The 23,747-nt window shown below is 37.2% G+C and overlaps 1 protein-coding gene across 3 annotated transcripts in view; it reads right to left on the minus strand.

Moving 5' to 3' along the window:
- SYT14 (synaptotagmin 14) overlaps positions 1-23,747 on the minus strand; it is a 90,883-nt gene that overhangs the window by 14,370 nt on the left and 52,766 nt on the right. The gene's annotated exons all lie outside the window — the stretch shown is intronic.

Genomic DNA, 23,747 nt, shown 5'->3' on the forward strand with positions numbered 1-23,747 from the left:
GGGACCAGGCCAGCAGGGGAGGGCATTTAGGGGGGACCAGGCCTGCAGGGGAGGACAATTGGAGGTTACCAGGCCTGCAGGGGAGGACAGTTAGGGGCAACTAGGCCTGCAGTGGAGGGCAGTTGGGGGCAACCAGGATGGCAAGAGAGGGCAGTTAGGGATGACCAGGCCAGCAGGGGAGGGCAGTTGGGGGCAACCAGGCCTGCAAGGGGACAGTTAGGGGTGACCAGGCTGGCAGGGGAGGGCAGTTAGGGGTGACCAGGCCAGCAGGGGAGGGCAGTTAGGGGCAATTGGGCTGGCAGGGGAGCAGTTAGGCGTCAATCAGGCTGGCAGGGGAGTGGTTAGGGGGTGATCAGGCTGGCAGGCAGAAGTGGTTAGGGGCAATCAGGCAGCCAGGCAGGCGAGAGGTTGGGAGCCAGCAGTTGGACATTCCTCGAGAGGGTGCAGGCTGGGCTGAGGGACACCCCCCCCCACCACACACACACACACACACACGAATTTCGTGCACCGAGCCTCTAGTTAGTTTATAAAGTTTATGATTTTTTTCCCCACACTCTCAACTCCTATGCTATATAAACTATTTCAGAGGATGAAAAGCAAAAGTAAATAACTTTTCTTTTAGAATTGTGTAATTTTGATACCAATTAGATAAGAACATACAAAATATTATAAACCAATCCTACTTATAAGCATATATGCAGAAATTCCAAATTAAGCACTGTTAAATTGAATTCAGCAAAAATACATACATATACAAATAAACATACATACTTTTTTTTTTTAAATCAAATATGCATTATTCTAGGAGAGTTATATGTTCATTGAAGTTGGGTTCAACTTCCCCTTGAAACTCAACCATCTTCCTTTTATGAAAATTGTTTGGACTACTGATTGACCTTCTTTAATGGTAATAAGTCTTTTTAAGTTTTCATTACTGCTAAATTACTTTTTAGAAATTTACATTTAAAAAAATGTTCATTTCATCTGTTTTACTAGAGTTATTCTCTTTATGATTTTGAAATTTCCTCTGAATTGGTGGTAACATGTTTCTTTTCCTTTCCTGATCAATATCTCCAGGGGTTTACCTATTTTATTAGTAATTTAAAAAACAACAACTAGCTCTTGCTTTTGTTAAACCTTTTTACTATTTTTTTCTTTCATTAACTTCTCTTTATTTTCCCTTTCTAACTTCTTGAGTTGAAGAATGTTTAACTCACCAATTTGCACTCTTTCTTACTGCCCTACAAATATATTTAAGGCTATACATTTCACTATAATACTGTGATACCTGCACCCAACAAATTTAATAGTGTTTTCACTTTGTTTCGTTCTAAATATTTTTAATTTCCATTATGTTTTCTTTTCTGACTGTGGGTTGAGAATGTTTTTTGTTTGTTTGAGTAGCCAAATATATAGATTCAGGTGATGGGAGTGGTAGGTAGACTGTCTCTTTTACCTCACCTCCTACTATTCCACTCCCCGGTCATGGAGTTCTAGCTATAAGGGCCTCCTGGGTATTCCTTGAAGACAACACGTACACACTCTGGGTTCTCAGGCTTGTCTGTTCCATCTGCTTGCAATGTTCTTTCTCCAGATATGCCCATGGCTAACTCCTTGTCTCTTCCAAGTCTTTGTTCGCATGCTGCATTCCCAATGAGCTCTGACCTCTTGTTTAAAATTACATCTCCTTTCCCCCTAGCATTCTTGATCCTGTTCACCCTGTTTCTCCTCCCACCCATAATACTCATAACCTTCTCATATACCATTTACTTATATTTATTATGTGTAAGGTACCTCTCTCCCTCCCCTCTAATGAATTATATTTTATGCAGGTCCAAATGTATTTGTTTTCTATTAATGTACACCAATTAACTAGAACAATGTCTGGTATGCAGTATGTGTGCAACAGGTGTTTGTTGAATGAATTTCTAATTTCATTCCAATGTGGTCAAAGAATGAAATTTACATGATATTGATTCTTTGATATTTGTGGAGACTTCCTTTGTGGCGTAGCGTATGGTTGACATTTGTGACAGTTCTACCTGTATTACATGTATTAAATAGAGGTCCCACATATATTCATCAAATAAAACTTAAGTGTTACTTAAATCTTCCATATCCTTACTAGCCCTTTTTTTTTTGCTTGATCTGTCTCTGCTTATTTAGATTTTCTACATGTTTAACAAGCTCTTGGTTCATCATCATGTCTTCTCTCTCTCCCTTCTTTTGAATGCAATGTTCTTCTTATAAAAGTATATGCTTTAGTAATTATTCCAGCAATGAGCTATGCGTGGTAAACTCTCTTGGTCTTGGCCTGAAAATATCTGGAGTTAGCTTTTTCCTTTAAAAGATAATATTCCAAGTCGGTAGTTCATCTGCCATGACACCTCAAAGATATTATACCACTGCCTTCTGTTCTCTGAGGCTAAGAAGCCTTCTGCTAGACAAATTGTTGTTCCCTTATATTTTCCCTACGGTTATGTCTATCATTTTCCTTTGGTGCTTCATCCTTATGCTGTAATTTTTATAGGTGTGGATTCATTTTCTATAATCCTGCTTAGGGCTTGTGCTTTCTCAATCTGATGACTTACTATGTATTTCAAATACTACCCCTCATTTTCTCTAGTCTCTCATTCTGGAGTTCTTACAAGAAAATATACTTCGCATTCTCATTCTACCCTCCATTCTCCTTACCCTCTTACTCATATTTTTCATTGATTCTATTTTTAAGAACTCAATTTTTCATTCTTGAAGTTCCATATGGTCATTATTTAAATCTGCCTCTTTCCCCATATTGTCATGTGTTGTTGTTTTTTCTGTGTGGTTTCTATTACTTCTTTCAGCTCTTTATTCATTTAAAGCATGCTTATTTTATAATCTCTTTCACAATGTGCTATTAATTCATGTCCTAGAGATGCCAACATACTTATCTTTTGGGTCTGCTGACTGTCATTCACAGTGGATCACTTCTTTCTGCTTATACTTTATTTAATGTGAATTCAGCTTCAAGGGGGAGTCTTTTTTTTTCTGTGGGGATTCCTTATACTCTAAGATTGGCTACCTGAACAAAGCAGGATGTCATTTAAGGTAAAAAGTAATGGGGTTGGTATCCTGGTAAAAAACGAACAGTGTCCATTACACCCTTGGAGCTAATATTTATATTCTCAGTTTCATGATTTTTAGAAACACTCCTATTCATCTCACAATAGGGTTTTAATTTCATTTCTGACCAGAGTTCAGGCTAGTTGCAAGAAGTCATTAATAGACAGTATACTACTTATCACACTGAAAGACACGGGACAGAAGAGAAACGGACAGCTATTTGGACACTCAGCAGGATAAGCGTTTATGGAAGGTCTGCTCTGCCCAAGGCACTGCCCAGGGAAGAGGCGCACTGGTCTCAGGCAGCCAGCCACCTGCCTGGAGAGGCTTTATGGGAGAATAAGAGTGGGCGTGGTAAACTTCGGGTTACCAGCCACTACATCCCTGAGAAGAGAGAGATCTGAAGCTGCCCTAAAAGGATTTCAACAGGCACAGGGTTGGGCATCTCAGGCAGAGACAGTGAGCCCAGGCCCCAAAAGTGGGTGGCACATTTTAAATGGAAACTGACCTGATGTGGCGGGTGCATGTGGGGAGGAGGGTGGAAGATGCAGCTACAAAGGAAGCTTAAGCCAAGCGTCACCCACCTGGCACCTGGGAACCTTTCTATCAGAGACTTACCATACTGCACTGCAACCTTTACTTGGTCTGTGTTTCCTACTTGAGGGCAGAACCGTGGGTGTACATATCTTTGTATGTCCCAAAATTAGTGCAGTGCCTATCATTTAGCAGGTACTTAGTATTACTGAATGAAAATCATAAATTGTAAAAGACGTGAAATGTGGTAAGAAAAACTGGATCTACTCTCTAAGCCAGGGGTGGGGAACACCAGGCCCACAGGCTGTATAAGGTCCAGGAAATCACTTGGTCTGGCCCTGCCAAGGCATTAGGGGTGCGTTACTGAAATGTTTGAACACATACAGCAGGCTGATTTTTAAGTTGATCATTTTGTATGGCCCACGAATGATACTATAGATACCCGAATGGCCCTCGACAGAAGAAAGGTTTCCCACCCCTGCTAAGCAGTGGGAAGCAATGGTGGCTCCTTGAACTGGGGGGCCCCATGCTTAGATCTACGCCTGAGAAAAATAACGTAAGGCCAAACTTGTGACGTCACCGAGCTTGGGCACAGGCCACAGTTGCTTTGCTGTGTTCATGATAGATGTGTCTTTCTGAGATATTACTTGGAGCCTGTCTTGGTGCATATTTTACGTTTTACTCAAAAAATTGAAACTTGTTACCCTGTAGCAAAACACAGACTTTAAAAATATCTGATTTATTCCAGTCAATCTTGGAGATCTGGAAACATGTTATAGCAGAAGTAATTGTGTACGGTTTCTGTAACCTAACTGCTTTAGCACATATTAAGAACCATGACTTTTATTTCAAAATTAATGTAGCTGACTTCCCTGTCTTCTCACTGATCTATCACAGTTCTGAAAATTGCAAAAACTTTCCTTCTCTGAAATATCTGAGTCACTGGCAACACATACTCGATTACTAAGGCAGTAAAGACACTGCACCCCAGAAATGCCCTTACATTTACATCTGGGGGAGGTGAGAGCTTTTAAAAATTGGTCATTAAGCTTGTAAAGTGCTGGAATCAGAGTTATCCCTAAACTTATAATATCTTAGTAAATTAGGGTAGTATTCCAAATGTCTTAAAGGTTCCCTTTAATTTGTTTTAAATGAGATGATTGGATTCTGTCTTTTAAAATATATGTATATATATTTTACTATTGGAAAACTAAGTAGAGTGACGATTAGAAAAATCATTGCCCAAATTTATTTTTAAGTGCCTTCTGAGTTTTGGATTATATTTCAGTATCCACAGGATACTGGTTTTCCACCTGCAGTTAGTAGAACCCATTAAATTCAGTTTTTAAATATACTTTTAACTACCGTATTTTCCGTCATATAAGACGACTGGGCATATAAGATTTTCCTGGGTTAAAAAGTCGTCTTACACGCCAGAAAATACGGTATTAAGCTTAACACTGAGGGGGCATTTAGCTTGATTCTTATAGCCCCAATTACCGTATTTTCCGGTGTATAAGACAACTTTTTAACCCAGGAAAACCTTATACGCCGAAAAATACGGTATTTAAAAGCTAAAATAATAGATGCAGAGAGATGAGTATTAAAACAGAGGCAGTACAATATGCTGGGAAGGAAAGCCAACTCTGGAGCCAGGCGACCGGGGTCTGTCAGTCATGGGAATGTGACTTTGGGCAAGGTCGTTAGCACCTCTATGCTGTATCTTAAATGTGGAATAACTGTCTGCTGCCTTAGCACTTACACTGCTTGCTAACATGTTAGAGAACACTAGTGAATTTACTATTTGTATGGTAGGTTTAATCCATTACTGTTTACATTTTTGACTAAAGATTCATCTGCCATTTCTATCTAATTGAGAACGATTTGGAGATTGCAGGGCAAGCTGTTTAAAGAAGAGTTACCATTTGTTAACTCCTTATCTGTGTGAACCAGCATTTCCTATGTATTGTATAATTAAAGACATAAATTGAGTTGCATTTCAAAGCTGAAGACTAAAACCTATGATCAGCAATTGTGTAATTGTAGGTACCTGTGCTTTGGAGTAAGACAGTTGGGTTTATATGTAAGCTCTGACAGTTTGCCATCTGTATAACCTTGGACATATTTCAAAATTCCCTTGAGACTCAATTTCCTTATCTGTAAAAGGAAGATAGAAATAGTACTATCTCCAAAATTTTATTCTAAATTTTTTGTTCGTCAAAACAGCTCCATATATTTTCAGTGTTTGACATGATAAGTCAATATTATAAAATTAGATTTCTTAGTAAAATATCACTTTTATTTACTTTACACATTTGGGTTACAAATAATAGTTCATTTGAAATAAAGGGTGTGAATGCTGAAAAACTTGAAAAACCATGTACCATATTCTTTATATACTGTTTCTGAAGAGTCCCTTCAAATGACCAAAATTTAAACATTGTAAGGCTGTGCTGCCCCCTGCTGACCTAGTTTCTCCAACATATTTTGAGTCTTCTAAGAAGTCAAAACTTACACTTCAGTATTACAATTAAGAAACGCTATAGTAGGCTGGAAGACAATAATAATGTAGATGGCAAATACTGCATATACCTCTAAATAATATATGAAATTTGTCAAAATACTGAAGTTCAAAAAAAATGATGGTGGAACAAATAAACATAATACACTCCCAAATGTGTAATACTTAACAAATTTAGATATCCCATTCCAAATAAGTGCTGCAATTGCTATTATTTAAAGTGCTACTGACACCTTGTGGAAAATTAGCAAAATATATACTTTTTTTTGCTTAAATTAAATCTTTGGTAATTATTTCCCTGATATTTTTATTTAACTAACAGCCGCTTGATCTTTATTTTCCCACATTAGAATAGCATTTGTATTTTGGCTGGTCACAATGTACTAAAATTATACTTTTAATGCTAGAAATCTTGGGCATCTTCCCCCTCTTAATCTCACATATACAACTGGTGACTTTCCTCCAGAAATCATCTCAAAATTGGCTCATCCTTACTACAAAAACTCCTCAAAAGCATCTCATCAGCTGGTAGTGCAAGGTGTACTTAACAAGAAATAGGAGAGCTGAGAGAAACAGTGCCTATTTCTAGCCCTAAGAGTTGGGTAACTTACATATTGAGAGGCTCATTGTTCATGTCATGTCCAGTTATAAGAGTACATGAACTAACATATAAGTGCTTTGAAAACATCATTATAAGACAACTTTATTTCTATAATGCAATAGCATGTTAACTTTTCTCTATTTTGATGCTTCCTATATACCACTATCTATGCACTCTGCCACCGATGTATGGAGAGGGAAATGAGGGATGGGACGGGTGGGGAGAGAGCTGCACACAAGTCTCCTGTGTTCAATTAGGGCATCCTCCTCATTGTTCACTTAATTTGTTACTTAGCAAAATATATACTTTTTTGAACCTTTAGCCTTGTAGCTTTCTTCTGATAATATTCTTAGGTCTTACTTCATTGGATGACCATTTGAATCAGCTTACCACACCTTGTGTGACCAATCTCTATGCTAAAGAAAAGACATGAAGCACTGGTAAACTAGGCTTCTATAAAATTGGCTTTGATGGTGACATGCCTCTATTTAAAAATATTTAAGAACAGAATGGTGAAAGAACAGAACTCCAGAAAAATAACTAAATAATATGGAGACAAGCAATCTAATATACCAGATGGCAGAGCTCAAAAAACTGGTTATAAAGATGCTCAATGAACTTAGGAACAGGTAGATGAACTTAGAACATCAATAAAGATATAAGAAACATAAAATCAGAATTAGAAAACATAAAAAAGAACCAGTCAGAAATGAAGAATACATGAACTGAAATGAAGAATACATTATAAGGAATCAATAGTGAGTAGATGAAGCAGAGGATCAAACCAGAGATTTGAAAGATATGGAAGCAGAAACACCCAATCAGAACAGCAAAAAGAAAAAAGAACCCTAATAAGGATAATATAAGGAGTCTCTGGGACAACTTTTAAGTGTACCACATTTATGTCATGGGGATGCCAGAAGGAGGAGAGAGAAAGGAATTGAAAACCTATATGAAAAAATGACAGGAAATTCCCTAACCTGGTGAAGGAAATAGACATGTAAGTCCCAGAAGCACAGAGAGTCCCAAACAAGATGAACCCCAAGAGGCCCATATCAAGACACATGATAAAAATGCCAAAGATTAAAGACAAAGAGGAAATCCTAAGCAAGAGAAAAGCAGTTGGTTACTTACATGGGAGCTCCCATAAGACTATCAGCTGATTTCTCAACAGAAACTTTGTAGAGCAGAAGGGATTGACAAATTTTCAAAGTGATAAAAAGCAAGGACCTATAACCAAGATTACTCTACCCAGCAAACAGTCATAGTTTTTAAAATATTTAGAATTCAAGGACATGTAAATAGCTTTCCAGAAAAGAAAAAGCTAAAGGAGTTCATCACCACCAAACCAGTATAACAATAAATGTTAAATGGTCTTCTTTAACATGGGAGGGAGTCTAGGGGATGGGTGAAAAGGTGAAGGAATTAAGAAGTACAAATTGGTAGTTACATAATAGTCACATGGATGTAAAGTACAGCATAGGTAATATAGTCAATATTGTAATAACTATGTATGGCATTGATGGGTACTAGATTTATTGGGTGCTAATTTAGTAAGTTAAATAATGTCTAATCACTGGGTTGTATACCTGAAACTAATACAGTATGTCAACTGTAATAAAAAAAATATATTTAAAGTAAAAAAAAACAAAGAGAGCCTCAAAGACCTGTGAGATACCATCAAGCACCATCAGGCACATAAAATGATGCTCAACATCATTAGACATCAGAGAGATGCAAATCAAAACCACCTTACACTCACTAGGATAGCTAAAAACAAAACAAAAACACCAGACAATAGCAAGCATTGAACAGGATGTGGAGAAATTGGAACTCTCATACATTGCTGCTCGTGGGATAGTAAAATAGTGCAGCCACTTTAAAACACTGTTTGGTGGTTTCTAAAATGGTAAGCGTAGAGTTACCATCAATTCCAGAACTAGGTGTACACTCAGGAGAAAAGAAAGCATACGTCCGCACAACAACTGTACACAAATATTCACAGCACCATTATTCATAATAGTCAAGAATGTAAACAACCCAAAATGTCTATCAACAGATGAGCGGATAAACAAAATGCTGTATGTCCATACAATGAAATATTATTAACCCTAAAAAAGCAATGAAGTGTGGATACATGCCAAAACATGGATGAACCTTGAAAACATCACTTTAAGTAAAAGAAGCCAGATACCAAAAAAACACAAATTGTATTGACTCCATTCATATAAAATGTCCAGATGAGGCAAAGCCAAAGAGACAGAAAGCAGATTAGTGGTTGCCAGGGGCTGAGATTTAATGGGTGTAGGATTTTCTTTTTGGGTGATAAAAATGTTCTGGATTTAGCAGAGATGATGGTTGCACAACTCTGTGAATATTTCAAAAACCATGACTGTACACTTTAAAAGGGTAAAATATTTCATGGTATGGGATGAAATTCTATTTCATTATATTTCAACTAGAGGCCTGATGCACGAAATTCATGCAAGGGGCTCGGCCCTCACAGCCCCGGCTGCCTCGGCCAGCCCTCGCAGCCCCTCACAGCCTTGGCCAGCCCTCGCAGCACCGTCTTCATCTGGAAGGTCGTCCGGATGGTTGTTCTGCTGTTCGGTCTACACTGAGTGGCCAGATTATTATGATCTCTGAACGCATAATAATCTGGCCACTCAGTGTATATCCTATATAATAAAAGGCTAATATGAAAATTGTCCCCTCGACCAGGAGTTCGATCAGCAGGCAGGCCGGCCAACTGCCCATGTCCCCTCCCCTGACCAGGCTGGCTGGACCCCACCCATGCATGAATTCATGCACCGGGCACACACACACACACACACACACACACACACACACACTGAGTGGCCAGATTATTATGCGTTCAGAAATCATAATAATCTGGCCACTCAGTGTAATGAGCATATTAACTCTTTATTATACAGGATAAGTTATCAAAAATTATTTAAGGGCTCCCTATTTCAGAATAATATGATTTTAGAAAGTACCTCAAAGAGAATTCAGCTAGTGGTTTTCAGAAAGCTTTAGTAACAGTACTCTTTGAAAAAATTAAATCTTATTCTAGCCCTGCCAGTGTGGCTCAGTGGTTGACTGTTGACCTATGAACTAAGGAGGTCATAGTTTGATTCCCGGTCAGGGCACAGGCCCAGATTACAGGCTCTGTCCCCAGTGGGGTATGTGCAGGAGGCAGCTGATCAATAATTCTCTCTCATCATGGATGTTTCTCTCTTTCCTCTTCCCTTCCTCTCTGAAATCAATAAAAAAATATTTTAGAAAATCTTATTCCAAGCTCAAACACATGAAACAGATAAGTGTAGCATTATATTGGTAAGTAGTTATTATTGAGTTCTAACTTACAACAGTCTATTTTGATAAAAAGAAAGTTTGATATTAAGGTTGTAGGTGACAGTAGTAGTCAATATTAGTTTGGCATCCAGTGTTAAGTGTTTTGCTTTATGTAAATATTATAAAGTCCTGATAAATTGTGGGTTATCTTGCCTTCCAGTGTCAGAATATTAATCCATTTAACTGACTGAGAAAAGTGAAAGATAAAGTTATGGAAAATAAAAAAAAACTTAACCCTTTGCACTCGCTTGCTTTTTTCTTGATTACTTTATTCTAATGCTAACCGTGTCGAGTCACACTCGACATCCAAGTGCAAAAGGTTAAGTTAAATCACTTTAATTTAATTAACAATTATTAGTATTTTTGTATCTAAGTATTACTTACATTTTAAAGACTGTATCACCCTGAATTTACACAAATCATTAAAACTACCTAACTAGCGCCAGCCCAGTGTGGTTCAGTGGTTGAGTATCAACCTATGAACCAGAAGGTCTGGGTTTGATTCCTGGTCAGGGCACATGCCCAGATTGTGGGCTTGATCCCCAGTAGGGGGCATGCAGGAGGCAGCCAATCTATGGTTCTCTCTCATCATTGATGTTTCTATCTCCCTTTCTCTTTGAAATCAATAAAATGTAAAAAAAAAACAAAACAAAACACACCACTAATTAGTATTGACTGTGATGCATCAACTCAGTAAAATGTTATGGGCAGACATAGATAAGACCTAATTAAGCAATGAATCAACACCAAGTTATACTATTCCTAAGCAAGGACATAATATAAGAATTTTAAGTATAGAGAGAGAGATGGCAGAAGCAGCCTTGTTAGTAACTCTACAGGAAAAAAAAAAATGTGATATGAATTAGCATATAGTTTCCAATGAATTAAAATTTTGTACCTCGTATGTGTTTATACTGATGTTTACAATCCTGAATTACACTCTAATTTTAAAAAGAAATTTGAAGGAAACATTTGCAGAATCCCAGAAGCATTTCTGTAGAACATGGTTCACGCCCACCTATTGGACCTAATGTGCTTAGAGATGAGAGAAGTCAGGCCTGGAGAGGCTATTTTTCTCCAAGTTCCATATCTAGTTATCACACAGGAAACAGACTGGGCCTCGGACTCTGCTCAGGATTCTCAGTCCCACAGTCGTTTCTTACTGACAAGTCTAAACCTCTTCTGGTTTTCAAGGATCTCTATTATACTGGCTTTATTCAAATACTCAGTCTTATACTTTTTTCCTCCATAATTTGGAAGAGTAGTGAGATCCCAAATTTTCTACTGAGAAAGAATGGGGGAAGCAATCGTTGGAAGAGCACTGGTGGAATAATGAGGAGGGGGACGCTGGTGGGGAAGTTTCAACAGCTCATCGAGAAATGAACACAGGAACTGGGGGCTGTGCCTTGTGCATTTCCCTCCCAAACGAGGGGGCCACACCCTCTTCCTCTTGAGAGTTCCCATTCTTACTTGGGAGGGCTTTCAGAGGGCGCTGACAAAAATTATGGGTAGGATCAAGTCCCCTCAAACCTGCCTATAATACTGACAAAATCTATTTGTATAAAAGTTTGAAGCATATGCTTCCATAATCACCAAACATTTCTGCCATCTGACTGTACCACCTCTTTCCCCCAGCAATGTTTCAACTGCTAGTCACCTATAAAGCTCGCTCATTTGCTGAAGATTTCCAGTGGCTCACTGCCTTCCTCTTTTCCCCACCCGTTTTGCCTCTACGAAAAAGTGGTGTAAGCCATAAAGGATATTTAGTATGGTCTATACTGTATTCATGTAAAATTAAGACTTCAAAAATTTACATTTTGTTTTATATTTTATTTTTTTGTAATATATTTTTATTGATTTCAGAGAGGGAGAGAGACAGAAATATCAATGATGAGAAAGTATCATTGATTGGGTTCCTCCTATATGCCCCACCCCGGGGATCGAGCCCGTAACCCAGGTATGTGCCCTGACTGGGAATCTTGACCTTCTGGTTCATAGGTCGACACAACCATTGAGCCACACACTGGCCAGGCTTGTTTTATATTTTAGAGTAAGTTCTGCCTCTATATTAATAAGACTACCCATATCAAAAGTGAGAAATATTTTTTTGAAAAAATTATCCATCTATAATGTTAATAAGGACAAATGGACTGTGAAGATAATGAATTATCAATTCCCACCAAAAAGAAACCAAATTAGACTATTCTTTCGGAAGAAGTAGGTAAAAGGTGAAAGTAATAATGGTGATGGCAGTAGGAATGTAGTGATGATATTAGTAAAACTGATATTTATTGAGTGCTTACTAAGTCCCAGGTGCTGTAACCACTTTACACTGTTGATAATCTTAAAACACTCTAAGACAGTGGTCGGCAAACTCATTAGTCAACAGAGCCAAATATCAACAGTACAACGATTGAAATTTCTTTTGAGAGCCAAAATTTTTAAACTTAAACTTCTTCTAACGCCACTTCTTCAAAACAGACTCGCCCAGGCCGTGGTATTTTGTGGAAGAGCCACACTCTAGGGGCCAAAGAGCTGCATGTGGCTCGAGAGCCGCAGTTTGCCGACCACTGCTCTAAGACATTAGGACAATGATGGTTTTAGTTTAAATTTATGAACACCTTGAGTTTCAAATTTCATTTCTGGAAACTTCAAAATGGCAATTCTCTTATGCCACAAAACACATATTTCAAGATTAGTTCTGAGTCACATTTTTAATGTTATGAATAATTTAATGACAAATGAAACAGCAAAATATGATTTATATGTTCATTAAAATATGAATATAGGAGGATAATTCTGAGAGTCTTAATGCAACTCGTAGTGAATTCCCTAGCTCTCTGAGTTATTCCACACGATGGTATCACTCCTGTTTTGTACATATCCTCACAGAGCACTCAAAGCATTCCCAGGAAATGAAATGTTAACAGCTAGAGAAACAGCGATGCTTCTTATTTCACTTTATCACGATGTGTACTATTTTGGAACAAATTTTTAGATGCTATTTTCATTCCCTACCTGTCATTTTACAGGAAAGTCCAGGTGGGCCTATATTCTAAAGACGGCCTTGAGGACTGTTAATGGGCCACTTGGCATGTTTCCCCAAATCTGTGTTCCTGATGAGGCCCAGGAAACGCTGAATTTGTCAATTTATGAAAAGTTAGTTCTAATGTCTTGGTGCTATAATAAACTTTGTTCAAATAAACTGAATCCAAAGGAAATCTATAATATTCTAGGTTACATATAATGAATATTTTTTGGTAAAACATTTTTCTTATAGCCATAAGGGCTTAAACCCCTTTAAACTGTTTTTTTTTCTTCTGTTATCAGAATATTTCAAGTTTCTCATGAATCAAAGAGATAATCTTAATATTTTATAATATATATGAAATATTAAGTTTTGAAAGAAGCCAAAGACAATGAAATGTAACACTAATACACATAACCATTTCAAAATAACTTATAAAAATTCAATTCTCATTACAATATTTAAATAAAACAATTTGTATTAGAGGTGATTTTTAGTTTACGTGGTTGTAATTTGAGCAGATAATTTTGGGGAAAGATTTTATTCTATTAACAAGTCTGATAGTCGAGTTTTCTGAATGTTATAGTATCATGTTGAATATTGTGGTCAGCTGCAACAGATGTTTAACGTGGCAATTACTCATTTTAGTCCTCTGACTTTCCAGGAAATAGTGGAGATATGATTCCATAGAGCAAACAATCAAGGATGTTCAGTCTTTAGTGGCTCCTGTAAGAGCTTTTTAAAGATACAGATACTCTGGTCCAATTCCTTCAAGTTTTTGACTCAGCAGTTCTAACTGGAGGCCTATTCATCTTTACTTTAAAAACTCCCCGAGTCATACTAGTGTGATCAGGACTGAGAACCACCATTTTCAGGATTTAGCTCATAGCCAATTAAGACACTAATTGCATTGCAGCACAGAATTCAAGATTCCTAAAGTGATGTGCAAAAAAGTATGTTTGATTCTGAGCTGTTTTCAAGTTGATTAAAATAGAATTTCACCCATGGTATGTCCAATCACTAAAGTTTCAACCGTTTTTCTTTTTAAGAAATTAAATAGCCGAAACTGGTTTGGCTCAGAGGATGGAGCGTCGGCCTGCGGACTCAAGGGTCCCAGGTTCGATTCTGGTCAAGGGCATGTACCTTGGTTGTGGGCACATCCCCAGTAGGGGGTGTGCAGGAGGCAGCTGATCGATGTTTCTCTCTCATCAATGTTTCTAACTCTCTATCCCTCTCCCTTTCTCCCTGTAAAAAATCAATAAAATATATTTTAAAAAAAAGAAATTTAAATAAACACTATATTACTATTAGTTGGTTGTCTCCTTAGCATCCAATCATCACTTCCTCCCAGTAGTGAAGGTACTCCTTTCTGTCTCTTATCTAATGTCCTTTGGGGGGCAACCCTATTCTAGGGCCGAAGCTCATCAGTACAGCCCATCCATGTAGCCAGTGATTGGTTCTGGGATAGGCAGGTAACCTAGTGCGACACAAAACTTTTCAAGAGGGCCGCTATGTGAAACCTGATTAGGAAGTTGATACACAGAAGTTAGGGTGAGGGAGGGGAGAAGAGAGAGAGAGAAACCAGAACCTTAGCGATATGATTTGAGTCAGTGGATCAAGCCATGCCTGAAGACAGGCCTACTCTCTGGACCTTCTGTATTGCTCAAGCCTTTTAGGTTTGGTTTGCATTCACTTGAAACTAATAGAATCTTAACTGATGTAAATATTTACTCAGTGTAATCTCTGGCTCTTCATGGATGTGTAATTTTCTTAAAGGAAACTTGTCTTCATATTTTTGCTATCATTTCACTAACACTTCTTTATAATTCTACTCCCCTTTAACTACTTTATGAATGCCCAAAGAACATACAATGCTAAATATTGGAAAAGGAAACCAAGACAATAAAGGATGGAAAGATCAATGAAATACAGAAAACAGACTAAGTTATATTCTCTGAACTTACCCCAAGGTATAACATGCAATGTTCTTTGGGAAAACACATTTTATACCGATGGTCTTATAAGTTTAGTGTATTTAATGATCACCTGGGGAATTTATTTAAAAGGAAGATTTCTAGGCTGCTTCCTAGTGATTCCAATTCACTAAATCTGGTTAAAAAAGTATTCTAGATTCCCATGCAAGTGGTGGGAGAGTTCTGAGAAACACTGAGAAATTCTGCTTTAAGTATCACCTCTTCTTTTTTCTTTATTGATTGCCCATTAGTGATGGGCAACCTTTTGAGCTTGGTGTGTCAAACTTCGCCAAAAAACTGAGCGTAACTTGGGTAGTGTGTCACTTTGAGGAAAAAACATTATTTCGCAAATGTTTCATCCGCCGCGTGTCATCAGAAATGGCTACGCGTGTCAGTGCTGACACATGTGTCATAGGTTCGCCATCACTGGATTAAGGTATTACATATGTGTCCTTATCCCCCCATTGCCCACCCCCCTGGTGTCTGCGTCCATTGGTTAGGCTTATATGCATGCATACAAGTCCTTTGGTTGATCTCTCCCCCTTAACCCCACCCTCTCCTACCTTCCCTTTGAGAAATTCTGCTTTTAAACTGCAGGAGAGAAGAGGGTTGGGTAGTAGGTCTGTTTAGCTTTTAACTTTACATTTTAGATATTCACTTTTTTTATGGGTATTTCTAATATGTATGTAAAAGTAGAATACAAATAAACCCATAGGTAACACAAAGTTCTTACTAGTTCTTATAAACGTAGATAAAGTCCAAAAATAGCTAACAGCACAGGCTGTGGAGGCAGATGGATTTAAATCCCTACTCTGCAACTAAGTGTGTGACCCTGGGCAATTCAGTTAACCTTTCTATGCCTGCTTTCTCAGCTATAAAGGCTAAAAGTAACTATTAGAAGCAACTGTGAGGATTAAATGAGTTTATACAAATGCTAAAAATTGCACCCAGCATAAGGAAGCACCATCACAACTGAAGAAAGTAACTTACTCTTGTTTTTCTTTTTTCCTTTTATTAATTAAATTATTCTCAGGAATTAGGTTAAAAATTATTTTAGTTAGAATCAAACCCTAGTTATAATTGACAGTGTCCTTGTATAGCATGAACTGCCTTGATATAAATTCAAAAATCTTATTCCAGGATTAACACTAAACCTTTATTGTGAACTTTGTCAGTCAGGGTTCAGGGACAGAACCAGAAATCACTTTAGGTAGAAGCAAGAGATCGGATTCACAAACTAGGTGCTTACAAAAGTGTTGGGAGAGCTGGAGGAAGAGGGTTTGGCTGGGCCTGCAGGAATGACTCCTAGAACATTGAAAAACTGACCCACGAAAGGAGCTACTACATTCACCAAGAAGGTGGTAGATATGGGTTAAAAACACAATTATTTTAGTTTGATCAAGGGATCAGGAAGTCATCACTGCCATTGCAATCATCTCTTCGAATCCATGAAGCTGCAAACTAGCTATTAGAACGTTGCTGGAGGGAGAAAAACATCTTTCCTTCAACTTGCCTGCCCTGAAGCAGAATGAAAGCGGCTTTCCTTTCACTTTGCATATCATGCAGGAACAAATTTAATTGGTGGAACCTAATTAGCATTCGGAACTCTAGGGAGTCTGGGAAATGCACTCTTCAGAGGTAGAGGAAAGAAACTGGAATGGCTTGGGAATACTGATAGATTGCCAATCCATCGAATATTACGTAGTGACTTGGAGATAGGCACTAGAAGATATTTTTCTCATCTATAAAATGGGGAAAAACAATGAGGATTTAAGGAGGCAATAAATATAAAACACTTACTATAGTGGAAATAACTTTACCCTTGCAATTTTGAGGCCTTCAGCTTCATGGTCTTCCAGCATCGAGCTCTGTAGTGGGGAATTCTGATGCCATTCTAAACTTCGTTCGTTTTTATGTTACTTGGGACCTTTTAGGACTTTCTCTTTACCATGGGATTCTGAAACTTCGCAATGATGTGTCGAAGCCTGGATTTTTTTGTTCAGGTCCTTTATTTGGAGACTCAAGCCCTTTAGCTTTGGCAAATCTTTTTTTTTTTTCAATTACAGTTTACATTCAATATTATTCTGTTAGTTTCTAATGTACGGCAAAGTGGTTAGAAAATCATGTACTTTACAGACTGGTCATCCTGCTGCTTCAAGTACCCACTTGGCCCCATGCTGTAACCTACATCTCTGTTCTCTAACTACCAATTTGTATGTTTAACCCTTCACCTTTTTCACTCAGCCCCATTTGTCCCTATTCCCTCTGACAACTGTCTGTTCTCTGAATCTATGAGTCTGTTTCTATTTTATTTTGTTCATCAGCTTGTTGCATTTTTATAAAAAACATTTTTATTGATTTCAGAGAGGAAGGAAGAGGGAGAGATAGAAACATCAATGATGAGAAAGGTTCATTGATTGGCTGCCTCCTGCACCCTCCCACAACTGGGGATCGAGCCGTCAATCTGGGCATGTGCCCTTGACTGGACTCAAACCCAGGACCCTTCATTCCGCAGGCTGACACTCTATCCCCTGAGCCAAACTAGCTAGGGCACGATTGTTGCATTTTAATACAACTTCCTTCCCTCTGTTTTCTTTATGAATCACCTCTGAGGCATATGTTATAAATCCTCCTAGGTTGTCTAAGTCTCTAACATTTATTTATTTATTTATTGTATTTTCATTTTTTTCTATCTTTTTATTTTCTATTTCTGGAAATTTTTTCATTTCTATCTTGTAACTAAGGGTCAGCAAACTTTTTCTGTAAATATTTTTGGATTCATGAGCCATATGATCTCATCATACCCCACTCTTTTTTGTAGTACAAAAGACAATATGTTAACAAAAGGACATGTCTGTGTTGCAATAAAACTTTATTTAGAAAAACAGGTGGTGAGCTGGATCAGGGCTTTTGTTTGCTGTAAGTTTTTCTTTTATTATTACTGCTTCAATTCATCAGTAGTTACTGGCCTATTCATTTTTTTTTATTCTGATTGAATTTTGGAAGATTATCTTTTTCTAGGAATGTCCATTTCATCTAGGTTGCCCAGTTTGTTGGAGTAGAGTTGTTTGTGGTATTTTTATATAATCTTTTGTATGTCTATGGGGTCGGTTGTTACTTCACCTCTTTCATTTCTGATTTTATTTGGGTCCTCTCTGTGTTTCTTGGTGAGCCTGGCTAGAGGTTCATCAATCTTGTTTATCCTTTCAAAGAACCAGCTCTTGGTTTTATTGATCTTTTGTATTTTTATTGTCTCTGTCATTTATTTCCACTCTGATCTTTATTATTTCCTTCCTTCTGCTTACTCTGGGCTTTTCTTGTTGCTCTCTAAGTTGTAGGGTTAGATAATTTATTACCATTGTTTCTTATTTTTTGAGGCAGGCCTGTAGAGCTATGAACTTCCCTCTCAGGACTGTTTCACTGTGTCCCATAGATTTTGGAATGTTGTGTTTTCATTGTCATTTGTTTAGTAATCCAATCATTGTTTAATAGCATGCTATTTAGCCTCCAAATGTTTGATTTTTTTAATTGTTTTTATTGTAGTTGATTTCTAATTTTATGCCATTGTGAAAAATCTAAGATTTTTAATAGACTAATTAGGATTGGAATTGACATTTGAATACCCACTCTCACCACTATTATTCAATATAGTATTTGAAGTCCTAGCCATAGTAGCAATCAGACAAGAAAAAAAAAAAATACAAGGCATCCAAATCGAAAAGGAAGAAGTAAAACTGTCGCTATTTGCAGATGACATACTATATAGGAAACCTTAAAAAATCTACAAATATTAATACATTTCAGTACAGTAGCAAAAGAAAAATTAATATAAATAAATCCATCACATTCCTATACACTAGTAATTAATCAGAAGAAATTAAGAATACAATTCCATTTACAATTGCATCAAAACAATAATCTAGTAATAAATTTAAGGAGGTGAAATACCTATACTCTGAAAAGTACAAGACACTGAAAAAAGAAATTGAAGAGGATACACATACATGGAACAATATATCATGCTCATGGATTGTTAGGGATTAATATAGTTAAAATGCCCATACTACCAAAAGCAATCTGTAGATTCAATGTAATCCCTATCAAACTACCACTGACATTTTGGTATAATGTAAATGAGGGCAAATCCCTGATACTGGCCATCTCTTTTACTTTAATATCCATTCTGTAATTCTCTGTACTTCTTCACTAACACAAACTTCCATTATGCTCCTCTTCTCAGGATGCCTTTTGGTATTTCTGACCTATGATAAAACTCCTCCAGAACTTTAGTATCTTCTCTAAACCCCCACCCAACACCTTGTTTCACTTGAAATCCCATTCTTCCCTGAGGACACATCATCCTCTTCAGACTTTTTATCCTGGTTATTTCCTCATACCCAAAAGGCGTTAGGGTCAGGAAGCAAAGTTCTCTGCTGCTGTGTCAAACATCACTCCTCGAAAATTGTGGAAAAGAATAACTATTTTCCTTTAAGGCTCATGTCATCCTGTCTACATAAACATTCTGTCCTGGACATTTTATCTTCATTCCTTGAGAACAATGACCCTTGATTCAACCTTCTTTTACATTTCAATTTCTACCACCATCTTTTGTGACTTCAATATCCACGTGGATAACCCACTCAAGAACCTGGCCTCTCTTGACCAACTTGTCCATTTCCAGTGATTTTACTTTCTATTTCATCTCTGATGCTCATTTCCACCACCACACTTTGGACCCTTGTTATCCCATCACATTAAATGAAAAAATTCTCCTTTCTAACCACAGTTGCCTAACTTTCTATATTTCTTCCTCAACTATTCCTCTCATATCTGTTCCTTGATATATTTGGGACTTTCAGTCCACTAACTTTCCTTACTCCCCCCTGCCTATCAGTCCCTTTGTAAGTTCACTTCTCTCTTTATTACACTTAGATTTCATGGTCCACAATTTAAATAAATCTCTTGAAAATACTTTTGCTTCTCTCTGTTCATCCCAGACACATCAATTAATATCTTTCTTCAGCCCTAGCTGGTTTGGCTTAATGGATAGAGTGTCAGCCTGCGGACTAAAGGGTCCCAGGTTCAATTCCAGTCAAGGGCACATGCCCAGTTGCAGGCTTGATCCCCAGTAGGGGGTCATGCAGGAGGCAGCCAATCAATTAATCTCTCTCATCATTGATGTTTCTAACTCCCTTCCTCTCTGAAATCAATAAAAGTATATTTTTAAAAACATGTTATATTTCTTCAATTAGCTCTCCTATATCTTATACTCCATCTTTTTATTATATACTTGCAGAGTATTTAAGCATGCCCAAATCTCTCCTAACTTCAAAAACATCTTTCTAATCTCCGCCCCCCCCTTTCCAAATACTGTCCTCTCCCTTTTTTTCACAGCCAAATTTGGTAGACAAGTTGTCTACATGATTGCCAATCTAGTTGGACTCTGGCCCCTGTACCTCACCAAAACTGGTCCTTCTAAGGCAGTGGTTCCCAACCTTTCTAATGCCGTGACCCTTTAATACAGTTCCTCATGTTGTGGTGACCCCCCAACCATAAAATTATTTTCGTTGCTACTTCATAACATTACGATTCATAACAGTAGCAAAATTACAGTTATGAAGTAGCAACAAAAATAATTTTATGGTTGGGGGGTCACCACAACATGAGGAACTGTATTAATGGGTCGCGGCATTAGAAAGGTTGAGAACCACTGTTCTAAGGCTACTCATTCCCTTCATATCCTAAATGCAATAGACAGCTTTCAATACTGGTTCCATCAGCAGCATTCGATAAAGTTGATTATATCTTCCTGCATAACTTCATTTTTTTGTTATATTTTACTACTTCTTACCTTACCCCTCCCTTTTTCCAATCTTTAAACTTAGGTGTTCTAAGGGTCTTCTCTCATGACTGCTGAGACAATCCCACCCACTCCCATGTTTACTTCCTATAACTTCTGTGTATTTACATAGAAATATAATATGGAATCAGATTTAATGACATAGAGACATCTAGGCACATTTTAAGAACCTTCTCATTAGAACTTAAGAAAACATATGTAATACTTTCAACAATAAAGATTTTTTTAAAAAAGAAAGAAAACTTAAGTTTTCCACTAGGCCTTATCTTTCCTGTTATTGCTTTGGTTACCCTAAAACATCTAGGTAGGAATTTATTTATTTACTCATCTTCACCAAACTGACCAGGGTCCAAATTCCTTGACCCTTTCTGACTCTCTATTTTTTCTTTAAACTGACAAATTATTATCATAAACCATGCAGAAATAACAAAGAAGTAAAAAAAACAAAACAAACACCTTAAATTTTACTACTACTACTCATAAATAGTTATTAGGTAAACACTTTGCAGACATCATTCTATGAGTATGTCCACACAGAAATTGGAATATAGTTTTATCCCATTTCTAGTGAAAATATCTTTTTATTTTAAAAATCTATTTTACTTTCTATAAATTTAATAGAAGAAAATGAAATAAAACTGAAATATTTTTTGCTCACAGAGATTATTTTCTAAATAAATAATGTTTCTCTAAGTGACTACATCTATGTTGAGGGAGCAACCATGAAGAAAGAAAACCTGCAAATTTTATTTATATATGTTTATAGTTACATAAAGGTCTTTGCTGGAGACTTCATAAGTTGGCAAAGAATATCCCACCAAGATGAAAGTAGACTTACAGAATGTTATCTGAGTATTCACCTTAACCAAAGAAGTGATTTGCACATCTAATATTCAATTTCAATTCCTAGTTGTCTAGAGCAGAGGTCAGCACAAGTTTTCTGTAAAGAGCTAGGCCTTGTGGGCTGTATTAATTTTCTACTGATGTCTAGTAAGTTACTTCAAACTTTGTATGTTTAAAATATCCACTTATTATCTCACTGTTTCTGTAGGTCAGAGTCTGGGTGGGTTCAACTGGGTTCTCTGTAAAGGATCTTACAAGGCTTTGATCAAGGTGTTGGCTCAGCTGGGGTCTTATCTGGAGGCTCCGGGGAAAAAATATTCTTCCAAGTTTAATCAGGTGTTGGCCAAATTTAGTTCCTTGCAGTGGTAGAACTGAGGTCCCTACATTCTTGCTGGTGGTTGGCTAGAGGCTGCTCCACGGTCCTTCTACCATGACCCACTCGTCTCAGCAACAGAGAACTTTGTGTTGAATCTCACTAATGCTTTAAATCTAGTTTTTCTGCTACCAATCATAGACAACTCTTTGCTTTTCAAGGGTTCAAGTAATTGAGTTAGGCACACCCAGATAATACATTATCTTAATGTCAATTAATTAGCAACTTTAATTACATTTTCAAAATAATACCAGGGAATGAAGGTCATGAGGACCATCTTAGAACTATGCCTACCACAGTCTGCCTTCTGGCCTCCATGATTCAAATACATCCCACCTGTAAAATGTATTCCCCCAGTACAAGGTTCCTAAAAGTCTCATCCTATTACATTATCAGTTCAAAGTAATAAGTCCCTATACTTGGATCTAAACCTCATCATCTCAAAGTCCAAAATCTTATCCAAATTACAGCTCTTGATGTAATCCATTATGCACAGCTTCTTCCTATTTATGAACCTATGTAACTAAAGAAGTTATCTGCCACAAACACTTCCAACATTTAAAAACCAAAAGGTGACAATATAGTTGTATCCATATGGGTTTGTAGGATAACACTTAAGTCTTTATAACAAATTATCAATTTCCCTACTAGTTTTAAATTTCAGAATTGATAATTTCAGAAAATGCCTTTTAAAAAATTAAATCAGGAATTTATTAGAGGAGAGAAAAAAGTGAAGGCCAATTAAATATTCTCCCACTCTTTTTTAAAAAAAATATTTTTTATTGATTTCAGAGAGGAAGGGAGAAGGAGAGAGAGAGAGAAACATCAATGATGAGAATCATTGACCGGGCTGCCTCCTATACGCCCTCCACTGGGGACCGAGCCCGCAACCCAGGCATGTGCCCTTGACCGGATTCGAACCCAGGACCCTTCAGTCCACAGGCCGATGCTCTATCCACTGAGCCAAACCTGCCAGGGCTATTCTCCCACTCTTAATGAAAAAATTTAAAAATCACATTATTTGGTCTGCATGGCTAGTAGGTAAAATGGTATGGGGTTCTACTGTGAATGACATTCTGATATGATCAAAAGCTGCATGGTACAAATTCAATGAGACTCTAATCTTGGACTTATGCTTATACTTTTCAAAGCTTAACAACAACTCTAAAGTATTATATTTTAAAATAATGTATCTCTTCTGAAATCTATATTATAAAAAGGTTTTTAATTAGTATAACAGATGAGCAAATATCATTCATAATTTAATTTATAGCATATCACAGATTTTCTCATAATAATCTAAGTAACTATGTGGCATAATGCACCTCCCTGTTTTAAATAAACAGTGCAACTCTCTGGTGATCTGCAATGGCTTGTAGGAATTTAGTTTAAAAATATGAAGAGAGAGAGGCTTGTGATTAGAACCTGGAGGAAAATAGAGAAAAGGGAGAACAGATGATGGTACTAAATTTAAGTATTTTTCCAGAAACACTACAAAAATCTTTGTATAAAAAGGTGGAAAATATAATGAGGCCATGCTTTTGAAGCTTTAAAA

The sequence above is a fragment of the Eptesicus fuscus genome, chromosome 22 (genome assembly GCF_027574615.1).
Source record: "Eptesicus fuscus isolate TK198812 chromosome 22, DD_ASM_mEF_20220401, whole genome shotgun sequence".
Taxonomy (NCBI): domain Eukaryota; kingdom Metazoa; phylum Chordata; class Mammalia; order Chiroptera; family Vespertilionidae; genus Eptesicus; species Eptesicus fuscus.